Source organism: Schistocerca serialis, chromosome 6 (genome assembly GCF_023864345.2).
Source record: "Schistocerca serialis cubense isolate TAMUIC-IGC-003099 chromosome 6, iqSchSeri2.2, whole genome shotgun sequence".
Classification (NCBI taxonomy): Eukaryota; Metazoa; Arthropoda; class Insecta; order Orthoptera; family Acrididae; genus Schistocerca; species Schistocerca serialis.
This window is the reverse complement of record NC_064643.1, coordinates 197558292-197583391: the sequence shown is the minus strand read 5'-3', so window position 1 is coordinate 197583391 and position 25100 is coordinate 197558292. Positions and strand designations below refer to the sequence as shown.

General features: G+C 39.3%; 1 pseudogene; it reads right to left on the bottom strand.

Moving 5' to 3' along the window:
• Nucleotides 1–24571: 24571 nt before the first annotated feature.
• LOC126485757 (5S ribosomal RNA) lies at nucleotides 24572–24689 on the bottom strand (annotated as a pseudogene).
• Between the last annotated feature and the right edge of the window lie 411 nt (nucleotides 24690–25100).

Sequence of the window (25100 nt, the reverse complement as noted above, 5' to 3'; positions counted from 1 at the left end):
TCAGGCACATCGCAACCCCTTCACATCGGCTCCTGTTTTTCGAGAATAAAAAATGGATACCATCCAACATTTTGTGCCATCCTTCTGTGTCATTTGTGGGAGACTAGCATCCGCCGGACAAGGGAATTACCGTCACATGCGCAGGCTGCTGTTAACATCAAAATAAACCAAGCGAAAAAAAGAAGAATAGGCAGCGATGCACCATGAAGGAATTATCTGAATGGAACGGAAATACATGATTTACAGGTGCAGATAAACAAATAATTACAGTTTCAGAAAAACTGGATGATTTATTCAAGAGAAAGAGTTTCACGAATTGAGCAAATCACCAACGCGCTGTTTCACCTCTGGTCCTTACTCTGGCAGTTACTCGGTTTGGTACTGAGTGAGATAGTTGGTGGATGTTCTGCTGAGGGATATCTCGACAGATCCTGTCCAACTGGTGCGTTAGATCGCTAAACTCCCGAGCTGGTTGGAGGGCCCCGGCCATAATGCTCCAAACGTGCTCAATCTGGGAGGGATCCGGCAACTTTGCAGTCCAAGGTAGGGTGTAGCAAGCACAAAGATAAGCAGTATAAACTCTCGTCGTATGTGGGCGGCCATTATCTTGCTGAAAAGTAAAGTACATAATATCGTCGACGTACCGCCGTGCTGTAAGACTGCCGTAATTGCGACCTAGGGGTCCTACTATGAAATGAAAGAGCCCCTAGACCATCACTCCTGGTTGTCGGGCCGTATCGCGGGCGACAGTTGAGGAAGTGTCCCATTGCTGTTCAGGGTGTCTCGAGACATGTCTTGAGCCTGGGATCTCATTCAAGTAGAATCGTCTCCAGTGCTGAGTCCTGCTTCGAACTGAGCCCCAATGAGCAGGAATACGTGTCCGGAGACGCCCTGGAAGCGGTGGGATACGGACCAGACTGTCGTCCGCCATATGGGCCGACAGCCGGGACTGATGGTATGGGGTGCCATTTCTTTTGATCGCCATCTGCGGCATCCTTATAGCTCAGTGATGCGGCGACGACATTCAACGCCCGTGACCGGGACTCATGGAGTGCTGATGAATGGCACACACAGTGATCAGCGAAAAATTACTGTTCTCAGGTGCTGCGAATGACCATCGTCGGTGAGTGTGGCGGCGACCTCGGGAGAATTTCTATTCTTCCAATGTTTAGGAGAGGCACAGAGGTGTTACGCCTTCCATTACGGTGTGGGGAGCCATCGAGTATGACTTCACTTGTCGACTCATACTCACTGGTAATAGCTGAGGGAACTCTGACTCCATTAGTAGATCACGGACATTCTGCGACCTCATGTGTTATCCCTCATGCGATTATATCGTGGTACCATTTTGCGGCAAAACATTGTTGTTGTTATGGTCTTCAGTCCAGAGACTGGCTTGATGCAGCTCTCCATGATATTCTATCCTGTGCAAGCTTCTTCATCTCTCAGTACCTACTGCCACCTCTATCCTTCTGAATCTGCTTAGTGTATTCATCTCTTGGTCTGCCTCTACGACTTTTACCCTCCACGCTGCCCTCCAATACTAAATTGGTGATCCCTTGATGCCTCAGAACATGACCTACCAACCGATCCCTTCTTCGAGTCAAGTTGTGCCACAAATTTCTCTTCTCCCCAATTCTACTCAACATCTCCTCATTAGTTATGTGATCTACCTATCTAATCTTCAGCATTCTTCTGTAGCACCACATTTCGAAAGCTTCTATTCTCTTCTTGTCAAAACTATTAATCGTCCACGTTTCACTTCCAAACATGGCTGCACTCCATACAAATACTTTCAGAAACGACTTCCTGACATTTATATCTATACTCGATGTTAACACATTCCTCTTCTTCAGAAACGCTTTCCTTGCCACTGCCAGTTTACATTTTATATCCTCTCTCCTTCGACCACCATCAGTTATTTTACTCCCCAAATAGCAAAACTCCTTTACTACTTTTAGTGTCTCATTTCCTAATCTAATTCCCTCAGCATCACCCGAGTTAACTCTACTACATTCCATTATCCTCGTTTTCCTTTGTTGGTGTTCATCTTATATCCGCCTTTCAAGACACTGTCCATTCCATTCAACTGCTCTTCAAAGTCCTTTGCTGTCTCTGACATAATTACAATGTCATCGGCCAACCTCAAAGTTTTTATTTCTTCTCCATGGATTTTAATTCTTACTCCGAATTTTTCTTTTGTTTCCTTGTCTGCTTGCTCAATATACAGAGCGAATAACGTCGGGGATAGGCTACAACCTTGCCTCATTCCCTTCCCAACCACTGCTTCCTTTTCATACCCCTCGACTTTTAAACTGCCATCTGGTTTCTGTACAAATTGTAAATAGCCTTTCGCTCGCTATATTTCATCCCAGCCACCTTCAGAATTTGAAAGAGAACATTCCAGTCAACATTGTCAAAAGCTTTCTCTAAGTCTAGAAATACTAGAAACGTAGGTTTGCCTTTCCTTAATCTGTCTTCTAAGATAAGTCGTAGGGTCAGTATTGCCTTACGTGTTCCAACATTTCTACGGAATCCAAACTGATCTTCCCCGAGGTCGGCGTCTACCAGTTTTTCCATTCGTCTGTAAATAATTCGTGTTAGATTTTGCAGTCGTGACTTATTAAACTGATAGTTCGGTAATTTTCACATCTGTCAACACCTGCTTTCTTTGGGATTGGAATTATTATATTCTTCTTGAAGTCTGAGGGTATTTCGCTTCTCTCATACATCTTGCTCACCAGATGGTAGAGTTTTGTCAGGGCTGGCTCTCCCAAGGCTATCAGTAGTTCTAATGGAATGTTGTGTATTCCCGGGGCCTTGTTTCGACTTAGGTCTTTCAGTGCTCTGTCAAACTCTTCACGCTGTATCGTATCTCCCATTTCATCTTCATCTACATTCTCTTCCATTTCCATAATATTGTCCTCAAGTACATCGCCCTTGTATAGACCCTCTATATACTCCTTCCACCTTTCTGCTTCCCCTTCTTTGCAAAACGTATCTTTGCAAAACATATCTGTCACCAATTCGGATGTCAACTCTGTCCAAGTGCCAGTATTCATGATATCAAGGACCAGTGACAGAAGTTATGGGCCAGAGAGAATACAACTGTTTATCCTTTTCTATCCAATCAGTGTATCTATCCATTCAAGAGGGGGAGAAACGTCAATCCGATAAGTGTATACTGTAATCACTGAAATAACATCAAATACCCTCTCAACATGTGAAGTATCATTCGTTTCCTCTTCCCCTTGTGGGTGCTTCATTTTTGAGGTAGTGCATTTTGATTTGAACTCGACCTCGCACACAAGTAGAACCAGAAAATTTTTAGAAATGTTAATGTAACCTTCTTCTTCGTTCCCACTGAAAATTCAGAAATCGGCACTTGCATGACCAAAACCGGCAGTGATTGTAAATACTTTGTATAAATGTGTTTAAGAAAAGTAAAATCAAATGCATAATACAATTGTTTCGTTATGAGAAATCTTGCATAAATACAGATAGTTATGTAACCTATGCTAAAGCACTAATTTCACACTTTTTACGTCCCTCTCTATCTAGGTGATAAAGAAGCTTGTATGTAAAAATTATATCGTCCGAAAATATTTACGTAATATCTTTCTTTCGGAGAATAATTCCGTGTTCAAGTATCTGCAGAAGATAGGTGTTCTCCCACCGTGTGTTTAGCAATTACAAACTTCAGTGTTTGAAAGTCATTTTTATCGCCACAATGTTGTTTACGCTGTTGAACATTGCTTGTTTGCGGTAAGTGTACATTTTGTTCTGTTTGTTTCCGCATAGTAGTAGTTTTAGTGTTGTTTCTCCGTGACAGAGATACTTAGGCAATCTGTTACGAGTGTGTAAACTTCCTCAGTATCAATTTCATGGTGATCAGTTTACCAGATCAACGGCAAGGTGGACTCAGTTCTGTTTAGACTCGTGTATATCCTGCAAGCTAACTCGCTATCCATCTTGCTGGGCAAAAAGTCATTCTTACGTACAATATGAGTGAGTTTGTCCACTGCGATAAGTGACTAATTCATCTGCGAGTAGTGATGAGCGTGGTAGTTTCAGCTGTGACTGATTTATTTTTTCATTTCATTGACTGTGTGAAAGTTGATCCCCAATTCAGAAAGTAAAATGTGATTGAATTGCAGACACCACAGATGCATGGTCTTTATCTTATTTACATGAAATAAAGGTAAGTGAATGAGCTTCATGTCGAAAACATAGCCATAGGCACAAGCAATTTGACATGGTATCTGAGAAAGTTCTATTTTGGACTAGTTGTTTTTGACATCCATGAGTGATCTTCCGCTTCCATTGACGGAAGATGCAAATTTGATCATCTTTGCAGACGATACAAGTACGAGAATGAAAAGTATTACGAGTCCTATTACTGAAAAGTAGCTAATTTAGTATCTGAAAAAATAAACAGAGGGGGTGTTGAAATTAAATTTTGACAGCACCCTCAGAACTCCTCATACCATAGAAATACTCGTAGTGCACTCAAACCGTGAAATACAAGAAGTACTTTCTGTAACTGAAGATAGATCTCAACCTTCATTAGGAAACACACACCCTAGAATTTACGAAACGCCTTAACACAGCTTCATTTGCAGTGCACATGAACTCTGCCACATGTCTTTTATAAATGACGAAACTGGTTTATTCTGCACAGTTCCATTCACTAATCAGTCATGGGAGCTTGGGGGAAAATCAGCTTACAGGAATAATGTGTCCTGAATACAGAAGCGTTTTGTAACCGGACACTGTATTGAGGCTTTCTACTGGTGAGGATGCAGCATGTTATCTCAGATGTAAAATCATTGACAAATGCGATAATAACCTCAGATACTCCCAAGGAAAGTGTTTCAGGGTTCTTTCTGTTGATATAGCATATTAATGACATGAAAAGCAATATTAATTACAATGTAAGACTTTTTACGGACAATGCAGCTGTGCAAAGGACTTTATGCAGAAAATGCAGTTGTGGAGAGATTGGCAACATGCTGCAAACAGTCAGAAATGTATAATAATATGTTTCACAAAACACCAAAAATTATTATGTGACTACACTATTAATGAGTCCCAAATGGAATCAAACAACTCATAAAATAGCACTATTTTGTTGGGATATGAAATGGAATGGTCACATAGGCTCAAAATGAGCCTGCAAAAATGCAATCAACCAGGAAAGGAGATTGCTTTCAAAACTTTCGCGTGATCAGTGGTAGATTATTGCTAAAGTGTATAGCACCGAGAACAAATAGGTCTAATAGGGAACATTGAACGAACACAGAGTGGGGAGAGCATGAATGGTCACAGGTTTGTCTGACCCACGGTTGTGCGTCACGGACATTCTGAACAACCTGATAGGGCATACGATTGAAGAGGGACGAAAAAAACCACGCGAAAATATACTTACAAGGTATTAACACCTAGTGTTAAGTCGAGAATCTAGGTATATACTACAGTCATCCTATGTATGAGCAGAGACCGCGAAGATAATATTAGACTAATTACCGTGAGTACAGAGTCCTTTAGGCAATTGTTCTTTGCTCAATCCACACGCGAATTGAACAGTAAGAAAACCTAATACACTGTACAATGGAAAGTACCTCCTGCCATGAACTTTAAAGTTAGTTGCAGACTGTGAAGCTACTTCCATTGATCCCTAACTCACACATTAATCGTGTAAAAGTAATGGAATTCATTATTGTTTTATTATCTTGTAATAATGGTGATACATGACACCTCTTCCAACAGTAATGAATTAATGGACAATAATTAAAATTGTAATGAGCTGGATTTTAGATTTGTCGTTTCTCTGCTGTACGAAAGTAGTTGAAACGAATCGAGGAACGATAAATTACGAAGAGCAGTTAAATGAATATTACTTAATTATGAAGGAAAATTCCGTCGGCCTTTCATATACAGGGAGAAGAAAAATGTCGCACTTGGAGGTCGGCATGCGATTCTTCATCCAGATTCAAGATAAAAATTTATCTAGCAAAGTCAAAATGGCTCTGAGCACTATGCGACTTAACTTCTGAGGTCATCAGTCGCCTAGAACTTAGATCTAATTAAACCTAACTAACCTAAGGACATCACACACATCCATGCCCGAGGCAGGATTCGAACCTGCAACCGTAGCGGTCTCCCGGTTCCAGACTGTAGCGGGTAGAACCACACGGCCACTCTGGCCGGCTAGCAAAGTCAGATTAGGTGCATTTTAACAAACACATGTATGAAAGCAAGGAACTGGTAACACTGTTACATCGTGTAGCGCATCGAAATATACAGAGAAACGTGTATCACCCCACACTACCTTGTCAGCTGTCGCAGCTCATTGAGTATATAGTTGGCACATCAAAACCCAATCTACCACAGAACTATGGCTCGAATCCTTGTCAGGTTCTTTTTTTCTCTTTTTAAACTTCCATTCCCTAGTTCTCATCGTTTATAAGAAGGATTTCATTTTGTAACATGACAATAACCTGTCACATGACAGTGGGATCCATTAAATCAATTAACCATGAAATGCAAAACCATAACTGGTCCTCCGACGTTCATGTCGGGTGGCTTCCCGATGGAAGCACACAAACTATGAATACGTCGGTATGCATTTGGTGCCTGGTGCATCCGATAACCAATCTCCTGCTGCTGCTCGTGCGTATGCTGCAAGGTACCCTCAAAGTCGCCACCCGATAAGAATGTTTTTCGACGCTTGGAGTAACGCCTTCGGGAATCCGATAACATTCGTCCACAAGTAATGGACAGAGATCGTCCGGAGACTAGATGTACACCACGAACACAGGACTATATTCTGGAAACCGTACACCAATCACCTCTACGAACTACCCGTGATATCGCAAGACAGTTTCAGATATCTCAAAGACTGGTTATTTAAGTGTTGCATGAGATAAAACTGCACCCATATCATTACACGTTAACACCAGCAGTCAAAAGACTGCATTCGACGAGTACAGTTTGAAACACGTATGTAACATAGCAGCGATGGCGAGGCATTGTAGCATCTGTGACCAGAGTGTATGCGCTTGACCGCGCGAGTGTTGCGAGCGGGTCTCAGTCAGTCAGTTAGTCGTTGCGAGTCTGTAGCTCTGTGTAGTCGTGCAGTGCAGTACGCTAGTAGTCGTCATGCAGAGCGGTCGGTCAGTAGTAGCAGCCCAGTGCGGTTGTGTGATGTAGGCGGTCGGCAACACTGGTCAAGATGGTGAATGAGGTATACTATTAATTAATATAATCATTAGACAATGTAAAACTTATTTATTGTAATCAATCTCCAACAAGTTCCCCAATAATAATTTTTATTTTTTAAAGCATTTTTTTCAAAATTTTATTTTTTATTGAACTAAAGATTTCGTTGCACTTCCCATTTCATTCCACTTCTTTTGAAGAAAAATTTCACTAAAATCACAAAAAAAGAGAATATTATTATTTGCAATGCAGTTCCTCCAAGCGGTGCGCAACAACAAGAGCAGAAATGTGACATCCATTTATTCTGAGGTAAGACTTTAATTCTGATTGTTTTACACAGGGCCAAAGACCGATATTTCGGTTTAATTAAATTTTCTTATCACTGAATGGACTTTAATTTTTCATGAGGAATTTATATTTGAGTCAGATTGCGAATTTCACATTTTTGTTCCCATTGTCAGTACATTTCATTGTGGGCAGGTTACGCATAGCACAATGTCCATTGGCATTCATAAATAATATTTCTGTCTTGTAAAATTTTTGTGGGGAGGTTACACTTGGCGACACCCAGTCCAGGATCGTATTTCGTTGAGAGTCTTTTGAACAACAGTCAGATATCTGCTCTTATTTGCTTAAGTATAATTAGGATTTGGCGCTACGCTTTTATTAACTTGTGACTTTCTTTCTACAGGTCAACAGCAATTCGTTGCTTTGTTGATTTGTGTGTTGTTTTGCATTGTGCTTATTTGTTTTGTGAATAATTGTGACTACTGTTAAAATGCCGCGAAAGACTGTGAATAGTGTATCGCGAGGTATTACGAGCGAAATTACCGACTCAAACAACTTTACCGATAGGACATGTGACACGCAGTGTAATGATGACAATCCTGCGTTCACTAACAATCAGTGCATTCCAACCACTAATGATGACTTTCACCTTAATGATGAACAAACGAACTCAATTGTCTCGTCTGTTAATTTGACGACAATTGATGACGCGGGACGCTCTATAGTAATGAGCGCTGCCGAGCTTAACACACCCGATTTAGAAAATCCAAGTAATGTACAGACAAATTTGTCTAATGAAAATGAACAGGATACACAAAGTACGACGGATTTATTTAATTCCGAAATAGTGAGTGACAGTGTAGGTCCGACTGATAATCCTTTTTGTAAGTTACGGAATGACCAAATGGTCACACAGAACGTGACAATTGCATGTACTCCATCACAGAGCACTGAGAATGCAACTGCTACTTTTGATGTGAATCAATTTATGGCAATAATGCTACAGTTTAAGAACGACCTTACTGCAAATTCCAAACAACAGAGTGAAGATATCAAACAACAATTTAGTGAACAGGATAAAAAATTTAATAAAATTAATGAGAAACTTGACAATAATGACGAAAATCTCAAACAACTTAATAAAAAATTAGACGACAATTCCAGACAGCTTAGTGAACAAATTAGAGCCGTTGCCGCGCAGTGTCATGACACTAAGGAACAGTTGCGCACGGAAATTGAGGCTTGTTCTCAAAAAAAAAATAGCGAAGAAATTAAGTCTGTTGCGCAAGAATTAAGGGAAATGCAAACAGCCGCAACAGAAACACTCAGAGACGAAATTAGCGGAGTCGCTAAACAATGCTCTGAAAAAGCTGCACAATTACGGGACGAGTTTAGAACAATGACGGTAGAACTTTCGCGCACTATGGACGCAAAGATAGACGCGAAATTCGAACAGCAGAACACTCAGATTAACGAGCGCTTTAATCAGCACATTCAGAACAGTGATACGCGTTTCCGCAGATTTATTCAGGATCAAAACAAAGTAAAACGACAAGTCATGGAAACAATCACTGCACAAAGACAAGAGGACAAACGTAAAATATTCGCGAAAGCGAAGACGTATGTAGACAATAATATTACTACAGTGTCCGACAAAATTAATACCATAGAACAATTGAACGCGGAATTACGAGATGAAATTTCTGATCTTAAATCAAAAACAGATACACACACAGTAAATATTCAAACAGTGACAGACAGATTCGAACAATTAGATCTAACACAGGATTGCGATGTCATCAAAGCTGATGTTAAAAAACTGAGCGAAACTAAGCGTAAGTTGCAAAAACAGATTAATGCGTCTGATTCTAAAACCGATGATCAGGTTAAAATGCTGTCTGAAAAATGTGATGAATTGGCCAGCCGTATTGATGTCATCGAAAATACTAATGACAATAAATCAGACGATACTGCACCGGTTTCATTTAACCAAACACCTGAATTTCAAAATTTACAGCAGACAATTAATGAGATCGATTCATCTAACAATACGTTACGGAGGAAGTTGTCAAATTTACAACAAGAAGTAACAGAGATCAAAAACATTTCAGTTAATAACATACCACAACAGACGCCACTTTATGAACATGTGTCAGACTCACGCAGCGCGTATAATTTGGGTAATCTACAGAGAGTACGAGACTTAGATTCCGATCAACCACAGTTCAATAGATTCTCTTACGATCCTGAACCTGTTCCATCATACAGAGATGATAACTTCGACTACAAACATTTTCTGTCAGTGAGAAAGCTTAAGGTTTTCAAAAACGATAGAACGCAGATTCACCCACTAGATTGGATTCAACAATTTAGCTTTGCTCTTCCACCGACTTGGCCTGTTACGCATAAACTTGAATTTATTTGCAGTTTTTTGGAAGGCGAACCGGCAACTCGTATGAGACCGATCGCGAGACAGTGTTACTCGGTAGAGGAATTTCAGAATGCTTTTCTGTCAGCGTACTGGTCGAAGACGACACAGCGCGGAATTAAAGATCAGTTAATTAGTTTGCCGAATTACGAGAACTCAAATTTTCCCAGTGTGACGCAATTTTTTGAGCATATGGTCCAACAAAATCAATACCTAAGTGAACCGTACAGTGAATCTGCACTTATACAATTATGCATTTCCAAATTACCACGGTCATTACGAGTGTCGCTTCTAACAGGTCAGCAAAAAGAAAATATTTCAGCGTTCAGAGATCTTTTACAGCTCTTGGAAGTACAGCAATCTGATTATTCTTTTGTAAACAAAAACTTTTCTTATAATAACCAAGGTCAACAAAAGTACAGCAATTATGATCAGACACGTAATTTTAATAGGAAAGATAACAGACGCTTTAGGAACGACAACTACCAAAATTCTAATAACAGCCAAAATTCTAATTATCAATATCGTCAAACTTTTCAGCAACAGGAACCGCACTTTAGTAACAATAGAGGTATTTCACAACAACAACATCAAAACCAGCCGGTTAGCATACCTAACCAACAATGGAATGCACAAGGTCAACCAGGCTTTAATGTTTCGCCGCGTGGACGTATAGTCCCTGGTCCAACAAATAGTAATGCACGGCAGCAAGGAAATAACTACGTACAGACAACACACCATTTCAATTCCTATCGCAATGCGCCGTATAGAAATTACTATCATGACAGACGTAAAAAAAATAACGAGCACAATTTTCAGCGTACATTTAATAACAGTCGATCTTATGAGCAGCAACAACATCAGCAACAACATATTATGATGAATGATCCAGACAATAGGTGTCATCGATAGCGTAATACGTCAGTAAGAAATAACAGAACAGTTCATATAGTGGATATGCCACAACATTCTCCCGTAAATAATAACACGTACGATAAATTTTAACCAGATAGAGCACAGATTGCATATTACAGTAACGCAAACATTACTTTTGACACGCAGAATTTTGCTCACGAGAATGTTATTTGAAACATGCTCTGTTGAATGCACCACTTTTATCGCACCCAGATCTTACTAGAAATTTTTCCATTGCCACCGACAGTTCCAACACCGCTTTAGGTGTACATATTTTTCAGGAAATTGAAGAAGATGGCTCTACAGTAATTAAAAACATCGCATTTGCAAGCCGCATTTTGTCACCTGCTGAGCGAAATTATTCCGTTACAGAACTGGAAACATTATGTGTTGTATGGGCTTTCACGAGATTTAGGCATTTTCTTTATGGCAGACATACCACCGTATACACAGACCACAGAGCGATACAATTTTTACTTTCGGCTAAATTTACTCACGACAGATTAAGCAGATGGAAACTTTATTTACAAGAATTTAATTTTACAATAGTTCACATTCCTGGCACACAAAATGTTATAGCAGACGCACTATCGCGTTCTCTCGGCAACAATCAGGAAGACGTAGCAACCAACTTCTGCAAAGCAAATTTCAGTGTCATGTACATTCAACAAGTAGCATTTGAAAATTTTATTTCGTCGTCATTACAGGACATAGCACAAGAACAAAATAAAGACAACGCGTGGAAAGAAATTAAACACCTTTGGCAAGATAAGAATAATGTTACGATTAGAAACCATTACATTGTACGCAATGACATTCTGTTTCGCCGCTCTCATCCTGACAGCAACAGCTGGTTATTATGCATTCCTGACGAACTGGTTAACAAATTAATCTGGTACACTCATTTAAGTTACGCACATTACGGAGCAAGAAAATGTTTTCTTATACTGAGACAGAATTGTTACTTTACCAACATGGAGAAACGTATACGACGAGTTTTAGCGTCTTGTAAAATTTGCCAGAAAGCTAAATCAGACACCACTTCACATATTCCTCCATTATATCCCATCATACCTGTTAAATTAAGACATATGGCCGCAGTAGATATTTTTGGTCCGATTCCGAGAACTAACAGAGGTTTTTGCTACATTTTTGTCGCTGTTGAGCTTACTTCAAAATTTGTTACTTTCACTCCATTGCGCAAAGCTACTGCTAAAACTGTTTCGAAAGCATTTGTAAAACATTTTCTATCTCATGTAGGGCATGTGATGAAAGTAATTTCTGACAATGGATCTCAATTTCGTAGTACCGTATGGACACGCATGTTACGAGCCAGAAACATTTCTCCGATCTATATATCCAAGTACCACGCTTCTTCGAACCCTTGTGAAAGATTAATGAAAGAAATTGGTAAGCTGTGCCGAATATACTGCCACAAAAGACATATTGATTGGGATACATACATACTCTCATTCCAAGATGTAATTAATTCCATACCAAATGAATCCACTATGCTATCTCCGTCTGTTATACTGAAAAAGCTGAACCACCTAACAAAATTAAAGAATTAATAACATTTCCTACATCTCGTCGATTACGACACCACGAAATAATTGACATTGCGCTGAACAACATCAAACGTGCCGCAGAGCGCCGGAGAAGACAGCAAAAACAGGTTTGTACACGCCGCGACTTTCACGTTGGACAGAAGATATTGGTACGTACACACTATTTATCCAGCAAATTAAAAGGTAAGTGCAGTAAATTTGAACTTCTATACGCAGGTCCGTATCGGATTCGCAGCATCCCTCACCCCAATGTTGTACACGTCGAAACTTTGAGAACTAGAAAATCGAAAGGCAATCACCATATCTCAAACATTAAACCGTTTATTGAGTGAAACCACTGTATGATTCAACACACTATGATGCCATTTACTAATGCAATTATTTCACGTGACTAATTACTGATGATTATCGTATTTTTTCTTGGCAAGTGCCCGGCAAGGTAAGGTTAGCAGGTCGCTTTTCTTGTCGTTACACATCAGACCGTGCACATTTTCCACTCTTTTGTGTATATGATTGTACTCCAGTTTTGTTTGTATGTATTGTGAAATAGTTAAGATATAACACACACCAGTCGACTTTGACATTTTTTTTTTTTTTTGCCTTATGACATCTCAACATCGTGACCGTTTCACATTTTTTTTTGCTGCTGCATTGTATTATTCTGTGTATATTTTTGCATTTGAACACTGTCAATGTTTTTGACATATTACGTTTTCTGTCATGTTATGCTGTATGCTTAAGTATGTTACCATAAACCAGTCATTATTTAGTGGGTATATGATTTAAATGCAAGACATTAATCTCTGTTCATCAATTTCAGAAAGAAATGATGCATGTAAGAAATAAATTCAACAGAAATGGGAATTTCACCTACGGGATAAACGAAAGGAGATGCAATAACTATATGAGGAAGAATAAATGGATCAGGATTAACAAGCATTAACAAGACTATACTATACTCATCACAGAATAGCAGTCTTAACTAATTTTTTCTTTCAGAATACAAGGTGATTGATGCAGGCTGTCAGACTGAACTACACATCTTAGTTTTAGTGATGAAATATGCTAGAGATAAGGAATAGTTGTATAATGAGTAATGAAGTGATTTTTTTGCAGATGATAATGAATGCTGATGAATAATGAAGAAGAGTATGCTACTATGAATAATGAAGTTTTTCTTTACAGGTGATGATGATATTGGAGTTTTGATGATACGGATAATGAAGTTTTTTTTTGCAGATGAGGATAATGTTGAAGTTATATTTATGCTACGTAGTTATTTAAGTATTTGTTGCAGTTTGTTTTGACAGCAGGTGTTATATTGCATAGTAGGATGACGGAAAGTTTTGGAAAGGACAGCTATGGAACACATTTTTATACACATTTCACTACCTGTTAATTCGAAGTTCACTACTTTTCAGCATAGTATGCGTTTCTTCTTTCAGGTCAATAATCCATTTTGTATTTTTTCCAGGAGAAGCTTTTCATGATACTTGCTAAACCTGTTACTTATTATACCTGTTCTAGTACTTGCATTTTTTTTGTATTTTTACCCATTTGTGTTTATCATTTATAAATGTGATCACATATACTACCTTGTTACATAACCTTGCTACAGCTGACTCATGACGAATGACGTTACCTGTCCTCATTTGCAGCAATAGGTCAAAAGCAAATAGTGTTATGTCTCAGCAATTAATTATCGATCCCAACGCAATGCATTGCTAACAAAAAAAAATAATAAAATGTATTACCAGTCCCAAGTAGTGATACCAGTTTGAGAAAATTCTGAATAATACTGATTAGCTCTGAATAGTATGTCACTTGAGTAATGACGTCTTAATGAGACAAAAAAAAAGTATATATTTAAGATAATGCTTTGTCACTAGCTAATAACTGCCACTATTTATTGTAATGAGACTACTTATAATGCCCATGATTATTAATGCTATGACTGTAATTAACTGATTTTTAATAATGACTTCGTAATGATCTGAATAATACTGAATGATGAACTATGTTTGGTTCTATTCAATACTTGCTGGCCACTGAGTGCCAATAATTAATGTCACTCCACGAATTGTTATTAATTATGCCATTAATTAGCTCTTGTTTTCAATGTTCATACTTTGTAATTGGAAATGAATGTGACTGTTTAATAATGCTTTGTAATTAGGAGAAGGCTAATAATTCTTACTATATTGGAATTTCAAATGATTAATTAACGATGCCATACTTTGTTATTGGAAATGAATGTGACTGTTTCATAATGCTTTGTAATTAGGAAAAGACTAATGATTCTTACTAGATTGGAATGACACATAATTAATTAACTATGCTATTGTTTCATAATGCTTTGTGGTTAGGAAAAAGATAATGATTATTACTATTGGAAGACAAATGATTAATTAATTATACTATATTTTGTAACTGGAAAAGAATGCATTTATTTCATAATGCTTTGTAACTAGGAAAAGAAGGCTACTGATCCTATGTAAAACAATTAATGAACATTTTTCTGTAATACTACATACTTGGTACAGAAATGTTCAATAACTGGGCTATGAATGCCACAAACTGCTACTTAAGTCTGTAATTGTCAATATTATGTGACTTGATGTCCTTCACCTCATAAGCTGACTACCCTAAATTACTGCAATGTCCATTTGTCCTGTTTATCCTAGTGATCATGGAGCACTATATTTGGTTTTTGCACTAATTCTACGTTGGTGTGCCTTGTAAGAGCGTGGTGTTGACACGACATGCTGTCCACCACCGTGAGCAATGAAGAGCTTATTATGGTCCCACTGTTTGGTGTACCTAATGTACTGCCAAAATGAGAACATGGAACATTACTACGACAGTTCAGTGTCTTGGCTACGCTGATAAATTCTGATGGAAAAAGAACTTCAAGTTGTGTCACTTGGTGTTGTACTTCTGTGGAAAGATATGGACTTTCAGAACAGCTGTGTGCAATCTAAAGTGCTACAACCATGATGCAATCCTTCCCTTTCCTATCCTAATTCTTGTCACATAAAGAAAAAAAAAATTTTTTTTTTTGGTAACATCGTTTATGTTCGTGCGTTATACATTTTTCGATTCGCTGAACTCCAGTGCGAGTACACTTATGTCACTGGTCGACATGATGTTTTGCCATTATGTTTATTTGTTGTGAAAATGCTAAAGACATTTTTTCAGTGCGTGTGCACTTTGGACATGATTTTTTTTTTTTGCCATTATATTTATTTATCGTCAAAATGCTAAAGACATTTTTCGATTTGTTCCGAAGTACAGTATGTGCACTCTTGTCTTTTATATTGTGTATACATTTTTTATTTTAATGATATGTTCTGAATTACAGTGCATGAGCACTTCTGTTAGGTGTTAATATGTTTTCTACTGAACTTCAGTGCCTGTACACTTATCTCATTTTTCAATATGTTTTCTACTATTCTGTATATTCAATACTTTAATGCGAATGCACTTATGCCATTTGTTACTAATTGTACATACATTTCATCAATTACTGATATGTTCTCAACTGCAGTGCATGTGCACTCATGTCACTTGTCAACATAATATTTTTTGCCAGTCTGTTTATTTGTTCTGAATATGCTAAAGAATTTTTTCAGTGCCTGTGCACTTTTTTATCTGTCAAATAATTTGTATATACATTTTTCTGATTTGCTACTATATTTTGTACTCACATTTTGTCTTTGTACTTAGTGCGTGTGCACAACATTTAAATATTCTGTAAGTTGTAGAATTTTGTTAGTTAAAGAAAAATTTTGCCGCGCTTGGCAAGTCCAAATGACTCACCATCGCTGCCAAATTTTTGCCCCCCCAGTGGAGGGTTATGAAACACGTATGTAACATAGCAGCGATGGCGAGGCATTGTAGCATCTGTGACCAGAGTGTATGCGCTTGACCGCGCGAGTGTTGCGAGCGGGTCTCAGTCAGTCAGTTAGTCGTTGCGAGTCTGTAGCTCTGTGTAGTCGTGCAGTGCAGTACGCTAGTAGTCGTCATGCAGAGCGGTCGGTCAGTAGTAGCAGCCCAGTGCGGTTGTGTGATGTAGGCGGTCGGCAACACTGGTCAAGATGGTGAATGAGGTATACTATTAATTAATATAATCATTAGACAATGTAAAACTTATTTATTGTAATCAATCTCCAACAAGTTCCCCAATAATAATTTTTATTTTTTAAAGCATTTTTTTCAAAATTTTATTTTTTATTGAACTAAAGATTTCGTTGCACTTCCCATTTCATTCCACTTCTTTTGAAGAAAAATTTCACTAAAATCACAAAAAAAGAGAATATTATTATTTGCAATGCAGTTCCTCCAAGCGGTGCGCAACAACAAGAGCAGAAATGTGACATCCATTTATTCTGAGGTAAGACTTTAATTCTGATTGTTTTACACAGGGCCAAAGACCGATATTTCGGTTTAATTAAATTTTCTTATCACTGAATGGACTTTAATTTTTCATGAGGAATTTATATTTGAGTCAGATTGCGAATTTCACATTTTTGTTCCCATTGTCAGTACATTTCATTGTGGGCAGGTTACGCATAGCACAATGTCCATTGGCATTCATAAATAATATTTCTGTCTTGTAAAATTTTTGTGGGGAGGTTACAAGTTTTGTCAGTGGCTTTTGGTCCAAGTGGAGGATAACGAACTTTTTTTATAAATAACGAGATATGGACCGACGATTGTAGTTTCTCTAGTGAAGGTATTTTCAAACCTTTACAGCAGCCATTAGTGGTCGCAACACAACCCACATGTAACCCGTGAACGTGGCTTTCAGGAACGCTTTGTCATAAACCTGTGGGCTGGAATCGTGGGAGGAATGCTTAAGGGCCCTTACCTGTTGTCAGGCAAGTTGAATGCGCTCCTGTACCGTACGTTTCTTTGCAATATTTTGCCTGAAGCATTAGAAAATGTTCCGCTTGGTGTTTGGCGACAGCTATGGTTTCAGGATGATGGTGCGCTGCTACACTTCGTAATGAATGTGGTTGCTGTTGTTGTTGTTGTTGTGCTCTTCAGTCCTGAGACAGGTTTGCTGCAGCTCTCCATGCTACTCTATCCTGTGCAAACTTCTTCACCTCCCAGTGCTTCCTGCAACCTACATCCATCTGAATCTGCTTAGCGTATTCATCTCTTGGTCTCCCTCTACGATTTTTACCCTCCACGCTGCCCTCCAATACTAAATTTGTGATCCCTTGATGCCTCAGAACATGCCCTACCAACCGATCCCTTCTTCTTGTCAAGTTGTACCACAAACTTCTCTTCTCCCCTATTCTATTCAATACCTCCTCATTAGTTACGTGATCTACTCATCTAATCTTCAGCATTCTTCTGTAGCACCACATTTCGAAAGCTATTCTCTTCTTGTCCAAACTATTTATCGTCCATGTTTCACTTCCATACATGGCTACACTCCATACAAATACTTTCAGAAACGACTTCCTGACACTTAAAATTATACTCGATGTTAACAAATTCCTCTTCTCCAGAAACGCTTTCCTTGCCATTGCCAGTCTACATTTTATATCCCCTCTACTTCGACCATCATCAGTTATTTTGCTTCCCAAATAGCAAAACTCATTTCCTAATCTAATTCCCTCAGCATCACCCGACTTAATTCGACTGCATTCCATTATCCTCGTTTTTCTTTTGTTGATGTTCATCTTATATCCTTCTTTCAAGACAATGTTCATTCCGTTCAACTGCTCTTCCAAGTCCTTTGCTGTCTCTGACAGAATTACAATGTCATCGGCCAACCTCAAAGTTTTTATTTCTTCTCCATGGATTTTAATTCTTACTCAGAATTTTTCTTTTGTTTCCTTTACTGCTTGCACAATATACAGATTGAATAACATCGGGGAGAGGCTACAACCCTGTCTCACTCCCTTCCCAACCACTGCTTCCCTTTCATGTCCCTCGACTCTTATAACTGCCATCTGATTTCTGTACAAATTGTAAATAGCCTTTCGCTCCCTGTATTTTACCCCTGCCACCTTCAGAATGTGAAAGAGAATATTCCTGTCATCATTGTCAAAAGCTTTCTCTAAGTCTACAAATGCTAGAAACGTAGGTTTGCCTTTCCTTAATGTATTTTCTAAGATACGTCGTAGGGTCAGTATTGCCTCACGTGTTCCAGTATTTCTACGGAATCCAAACTAATGTTCCCCGAGGTCGGCGTCTACCAGTTTTTCCATTCGTCTGTAAAGAATTCGTGTTAGTATTTTGCAGTCCTGACTTATTAAATTGATAGTTCGGTTATTTTCACACCTGTCAACAACTGCTTTCTTTGGGATTGGAATTATTATATTCTTCTTGAAGTTTGAGGGTATTTCGCCTGTCTCATACATCTTGCTCACCAGATGGTAGAGTTTTGTCAAGGCTGGCTCTCCCAAGGCTATCAGTAGTTCTAATAGAATGTTGTCTACTCCCAGGCCTTGCTTCGACTTAGGTCTTTCAGTGCTCTGTCAAACTCTTCACGCTGTATCATATCTCCCATCTCATCTTCATCTACATCCTCTTCCATTTCCATAATATTGTCCTCAAGTACATTGTCCTTGTATAGACCCTCTATATACTCCTTCCACCTTTCTGCTTTCCCTTCTTTGCTTAGAACTGGGTTTCCATCTGAGCTCTTGATATTCATACAAGAGCTTCTCTTTTCTCCAAAGGTCTCTTTAATTTTCCTGTAGGGAGTATCTATCTGACCCCCAGTGAGATAAGCCTCTACATCCTTACATTTGCCCTCTAGCCATCCCTGCTTAGCCATTTTGCACTTCCTGTCGATCACATTTTTGAGACGTTTGTATTCCTTTTTGCCTGCTTCATTTACTGCATTTTTATATTTTCTCCTTTCATCAATTAAATTCAATATTTCCTCTGTTACCCAAGGATTTCTACTAGCCCTCGTCTTCTTACCTACTTGATCGTCTGCTGACTTCACTACTTCATCCCTCAGAGCTACCCATTCTCCTTCTACTATATTTATTTCCCCCATTCCTGTCAGTTGTTCCCGTATGCTCTCCTTCAAACTCTCCAAAACCTCTGGTTTAGTCTGTTTATCAAGGTCCCATCTCCTTCATTTCCCACCTTTTTGCAGTTTCTTCAGTTTTATTCTACAATTCATAACCACTAGATTGTGGTCAGAGTCCAAATCTGCCCCTGGAAATGACTTACAATTTAAAACCTGGTTCCTAAATCTCTGTCTTACCATTATATAATCTATCTGATACCTTTTATTATCTCCAGGGTTCTTCCATGTATGTACAACCTTGGTGGTTAACTATCTAAATGAAGCATTTAAAGGGAAATGGACTGATCATGGAAGTCCAGTGTTCTTGCCTCCACGTTCCCCAGACCTTAATGCACTAGATTTTTATTTGTGGGGGACGCTTAAAGGAACATGTTTATAGCACTGCATCAGTGGATGTTTACGACCTAATAAAATGAAATTTTCAAATGTGTGTGAAATCGTATGGGACTTAACTGCTAAGGTCATCAGTCCCTAACCTTACACACTACTTAACCCAAATTATCCTAAGGACAAACACACACACCCATGCCTGAGGGAGGACTCGAACCTCCACTGGGATCAGCCGTACGACCTAACAGGTCGCTTGCATGCCACTTCGGCAGCGGTGGATGCAGGTGTGTTACGTAGGGACCACCGAAGTATGATCCAGGAGTGGTGAAGTGTTTGACATAAGGTGGTCAGTTTGAACATCATCTCTGAAATGAACGTTGCTCTTAACGTATATGTATCGGGTCTGTAAAAATAAGCATGGTCATCAAACGTATAGAATGGAATAATTGTCCGTAGCATAATGTGCCATCTGTTGTAGCCTACGTATTGAGTTTTTTGTACCTCACTGCATACAGACGATGTTACAATGTCTACTGATATTTTCAATTTTCTTTATTTGTGTAATGGACGAAACAAAGTGATCGTTTACATCTGTAAGATGTTATGTCTCAATGTTTAAATAAAGGTAACAGTAACAGAAAGAAATACACAAGGTACAGCATTGTGGAGGTGTAGATGGAGACAATTTTATGCACATATTTACAGCATTGCGAGAGCCTTGTTTTTTAAATCGCATTTCTATTAGTCCTGCTGGCGGTAGTAAGTTTTTCTAGACACGCTTTTGTCTTGAATTGAAAGGAGGAATCTCATGCTGGCCGTGAAGTGCTGCATCTTTTTCTTCACCCTCTATACTTGTACATCGTGAATCCAGAGGTATAACATTTTTAGTTGTGACAGCTTTTGTGGGCGGTACAACTTTTTGTTTGTAGAAATTAAAATAGTATAATTAATAAGAGGACAGCACTGTTATGAAAATTATGTACATAAGTCATATTAGTGGAAAATATTGTTTATTTTAGCGTTCCTCAACGAAATGAAAGGTTCAACTGTAGTTTGCCTCACAGAATTGTAAATTTGTTGTTTCAACAATATCAAGCGAAATTTATGTGCTCAAGGAAAAAAATAGTACTATTGGAAAATATCGTTCATTTTAGAGTTCCTCAACGAAATGCAAGGTTTTAGTGTAGTTTGCCTCACAGAATTGTAAATTTGTTGTTTCAACAATATCAAGCGAAATTTATATGTCTGAAGGAAAAAATAAACGTGTGCATTGCAAAACCAATCTTAAAATTTTTTCGATAAATTACAAATTCATTTGTTACTATGTAAACTGAAAGTGATACAATCTTAAAAGAAAGTAATGTTTTAAAAATAATTTATAAATGCCTCACTGGTAGTAATCGTTATCATAAGCTACTTGTGCCAGAAATGTCAAGGCTCATTCAATAAGAAATTTTAAGTGAGACTGCGAATCAGTTTATAATAGTTTCAGTTGCATGAGGGGACTTCAAGAAGTAACTTATACATTACTATGGCGAGCCAAGTAACTTTTATTGAATGCTGCTCTACAGTTCAAAATAACGTATTTATGATATTACTTTTCAACATGACTCTTTGTAAACAACGATCGGCAGGTTGTACCAGTTCCCCAACAACAGAAATATCTCTTTGGTCACGGAACCATTCGAGAAGCGCTGCGTGAACATGTTCACCGTCGAACAATCTGCAACTGCTGCATATCAGTTCCTCGACTGGTTGGACATTGTCGCCTGTCGTCGATATCAATGGCCTTCCACCGACGTATGTGCTGCGTTGGTGAAATTGTTGGCACCATTTCATTACAGCTGAACGGGACACTGCATTTGGTCCATACACTGCCAGAATTTCCAGGGTCGATCTGTGTGCAATTTAGGTGTTTCGCCCAAAATAATCCTATTGTCCCACGTGTTCAGCTTTGGAATACGTTTCCAGTTGCCATGCCGTTTCACTCCCAAGCTATGATGCACCTTTCATCCGTACTGCAGCAGAACTGTGTGTTCAGGAAACCAAGAACATGTACTCTCATCGACAATATGCCACTAGTGCTGCACAAGGGTCTTTTCGTGGGGCGACATGTATAACTTTCCTTTTTGAAGCCCCCTCGAGATTCAGTTCGAGATTGAGTAGCGAAAATATTAACGAGGAAAATCATGGACGTACTTACTGAAATCATTACCTTTTTCATTCGGAAAGAAAACCAACGTATAACCAAAACATTTGCAGCAATGCAAAGCCTGAGGAAAAGAAGGCATTATATATTGCGCATCATTGACAAATATTCAAAAAGAATCAACAATAAGGTATGGATATGTTTTAGGGTTTCGTGCCACAGTCCGTAAAAACGGAAAGTCTGTCTGTCTGTCTGTCTGACAGTTAAAAAACGTTCTTACTCAGGAACGGGTAAACGTATCAGTTTGAGATCTATGGTCCCTTGAGGCTGTAAAAACTTGAAGCTTCTAAGTCAATGCAATCAAAAGGTACGGCCGTTTATGTCACATATTTTGATACTTGCAAACTCAGTTATCAAAACTTGTATGGTACTTTCTGTTATCTACAATGATGAAATTTGGAAAGAAGTAAGGTTTCACTGTACAAGTAAACGAAAAAACAACGAAAATTGTTAATTAGTAATTATATGACCAAAAAAATACGTCTTTTATTATTTGTTATCCGACGTCAAACTTGCGATTCAAACAGTCAGTAGTTCTCCACTTGGGCTGACTGGGTCGCAATGGTAAAAGTCAAACGTCAGGCAAGGAATGACTTCATTGCTCATATGATGCGTTTCGGAACTCATACGTCATCAGATGTCTACGAGGCGTGTTTTTTAAGTAAGTACTGTTTTGGCACACCGCAGCGCCGCGGTCGGCGTTCTGCGCATGCGCACTGGGTACCCTACCCACATCTATCTACGCACTGACTCCATTACAGTATGATTCTTCCTTGTTTTCGTTCTGTTTAAGATGCCTCCGATAATCGTGAGTTCCACCGACTGTGAAGTACGGGCTGCTATAATATTTCTTAGTGCTAAAGGCCTAAAAGCGATCGATATTCATCGTGAGATCTGTGCATTTTACGGAGAAAACATTATGAGTAATGGAATGGTAAGAAAGTGGGTGAGAGCATTTAAAGATGGCCGCATAAATGTGCATGATGAACAACGGAGTGGGCATCCTTCGGTCATTAATGAAAGTTCTCTGCAGGAAGTGGAAAATAACGTGAGAGAAAACAGACACTTTACGATTTCCTCCTTGCGGGATGACTTTCCTAACGTTTGTCGTAGCGTTTTGTATGGCATTGTGATCGAGCACTTGAATTACCGAAAACTGTGCACACGTTGGGTACAGAAAATGTTGACGGATGTGCACAAAACCAAACGTTTAGACAGTGCATTGACTTTCCTTGAGCGGTACCACAACGACGGTGATGATTTCTTAAGCCAAACTGTTATGGGCAATCAAACATAGGTGGCCTACGTCACACCAGAATCAAAGCAACAGTCCATGGAATGGCGGAATTCAGATTCACTCAGAAAAGTGAAGTTCAAACAAACAATTTCTGCCCGGAAAATCATGTGCACAGTTTTTTGGGACAGAAAAGGAGTATTTCTTGTGGAATTTCTGCCTTGTAATGAGACAATCAATGCAGCAGCTTACTGTATGACATTGCACAATCTGCGCCGTTCAATTCAGAACAAAAGACGTGGCAAGTTGAGCAAGGGCATCGTTCTGGTGCAAGAAAATGCCCGTCCGCATGTGGCGAATCAGACCAAAGATCTCATCACATCTTTTCGATGGGAAACTCGAGATCATCCTCCGTACAGCCCCGATCTTGCGCCCAGTGACTACCATCTGTTCCTGCACTTGAAGAAACACCTGGGCGGTCAGCGTCTTCAACAAGTCAGGTGGCAGACTTCTATGAGGAGGGTATTCAAAAACTGGTACAACGTTATGACAAGTGGTTCAATATCGACGGAAATTATGTAGAAAAGTAGATTAAGGTACAGGCTTTCAGGTAAAAATAAAATTATTGAGATATCTTAGCACGTCTTTTTTTAAATTTCAAAACGGTACTTACTTAAAAAACACGCCTTGTAGATTAGTCTGCAAATGTTTGTTTCACATACAACTTGACACTGTATGTCTACATGTAGTAATCGTTAGTTGAGCATCTAAATGTTCAAATGTGTGGGAATTCCTAAGGGACCAAACTGCTAAGGTCATTGGTCCCTAGACTTAAACACAGCTTAACCTAACTTACCCTAAGGACAACACACACACCAGTGGTCGAGGGAGACTCGAACCTCCGGCGGGAGGAGCCGCGCAATTCGTGACAAGGTGCCTCTAACCGTGCGGCAACTCCATGCGGCCCTTGAGTATTTGATGATGGATAAATTCTGAAACGCGTCATGCGAGCAATAAAGTAATTCCTTGCCTAATGTTTGACTTTTACCACTGCGACCCAGTCAACCCGACTAGAGAACTAATGATTACTATAACAATGGTCGCCTGCTTCCTGCAAATCACTCCGCCTTCAGGCCACAAGTGGCCCATCGGGACCATCAGACCGCCGTGTCATTCTCCGCTGAGGATGCGAATAGGAGGGGCGTGTGGTCAGCACAGCTCTCCCGGACGTTACGATGATTTTCTTTGACCGGAGCCGCTACTATTCGGTCGAGTAGCTCCTCAATTGGCATCACGAGCCTGATTGCACTCCGAAAAATGGCAACAGCGCATAGCGGCCCGGATGGTCACCTATCCAAGTGCTTGCCACGCCCGACAGCGCTTAACTTCGGTGATCTGACGGGAGCCGGTGTATCCACTGCGGCAAGGCCGTTGCACTTACTGCAAGACTTTGTCATATTTGTACTATGGAAATTAAACTCTTGGAATCCTTGTGACCGATATCTTGCCAATATCAATGTCCACAACAGGCAGAAATGATGGAGATTCTCGATTCCCAGAATGGATGAACTGTCTATACACATGACTAAGTTTGCACTGAACCCTCAGTTCGCGAGTCATACAAGCATCTGGTCAATTTTTATTCGTACTTCTCACTGTGACGCAATTTTGTGTTACCTGAAGTTAATTCGTACACGAAACGAAAAGATACTGGGTGTCAAGTTACTTGGCGTAAAGAGAAGTTACACTGTTCATCATTTAAATGTGAATTTTCGTTCGACGCTTCTATTTTCCGAGCAAGAGGGAGTAGTGCTTGGACGTGCATTCAGAAAGAGCGGGGTTTCGGC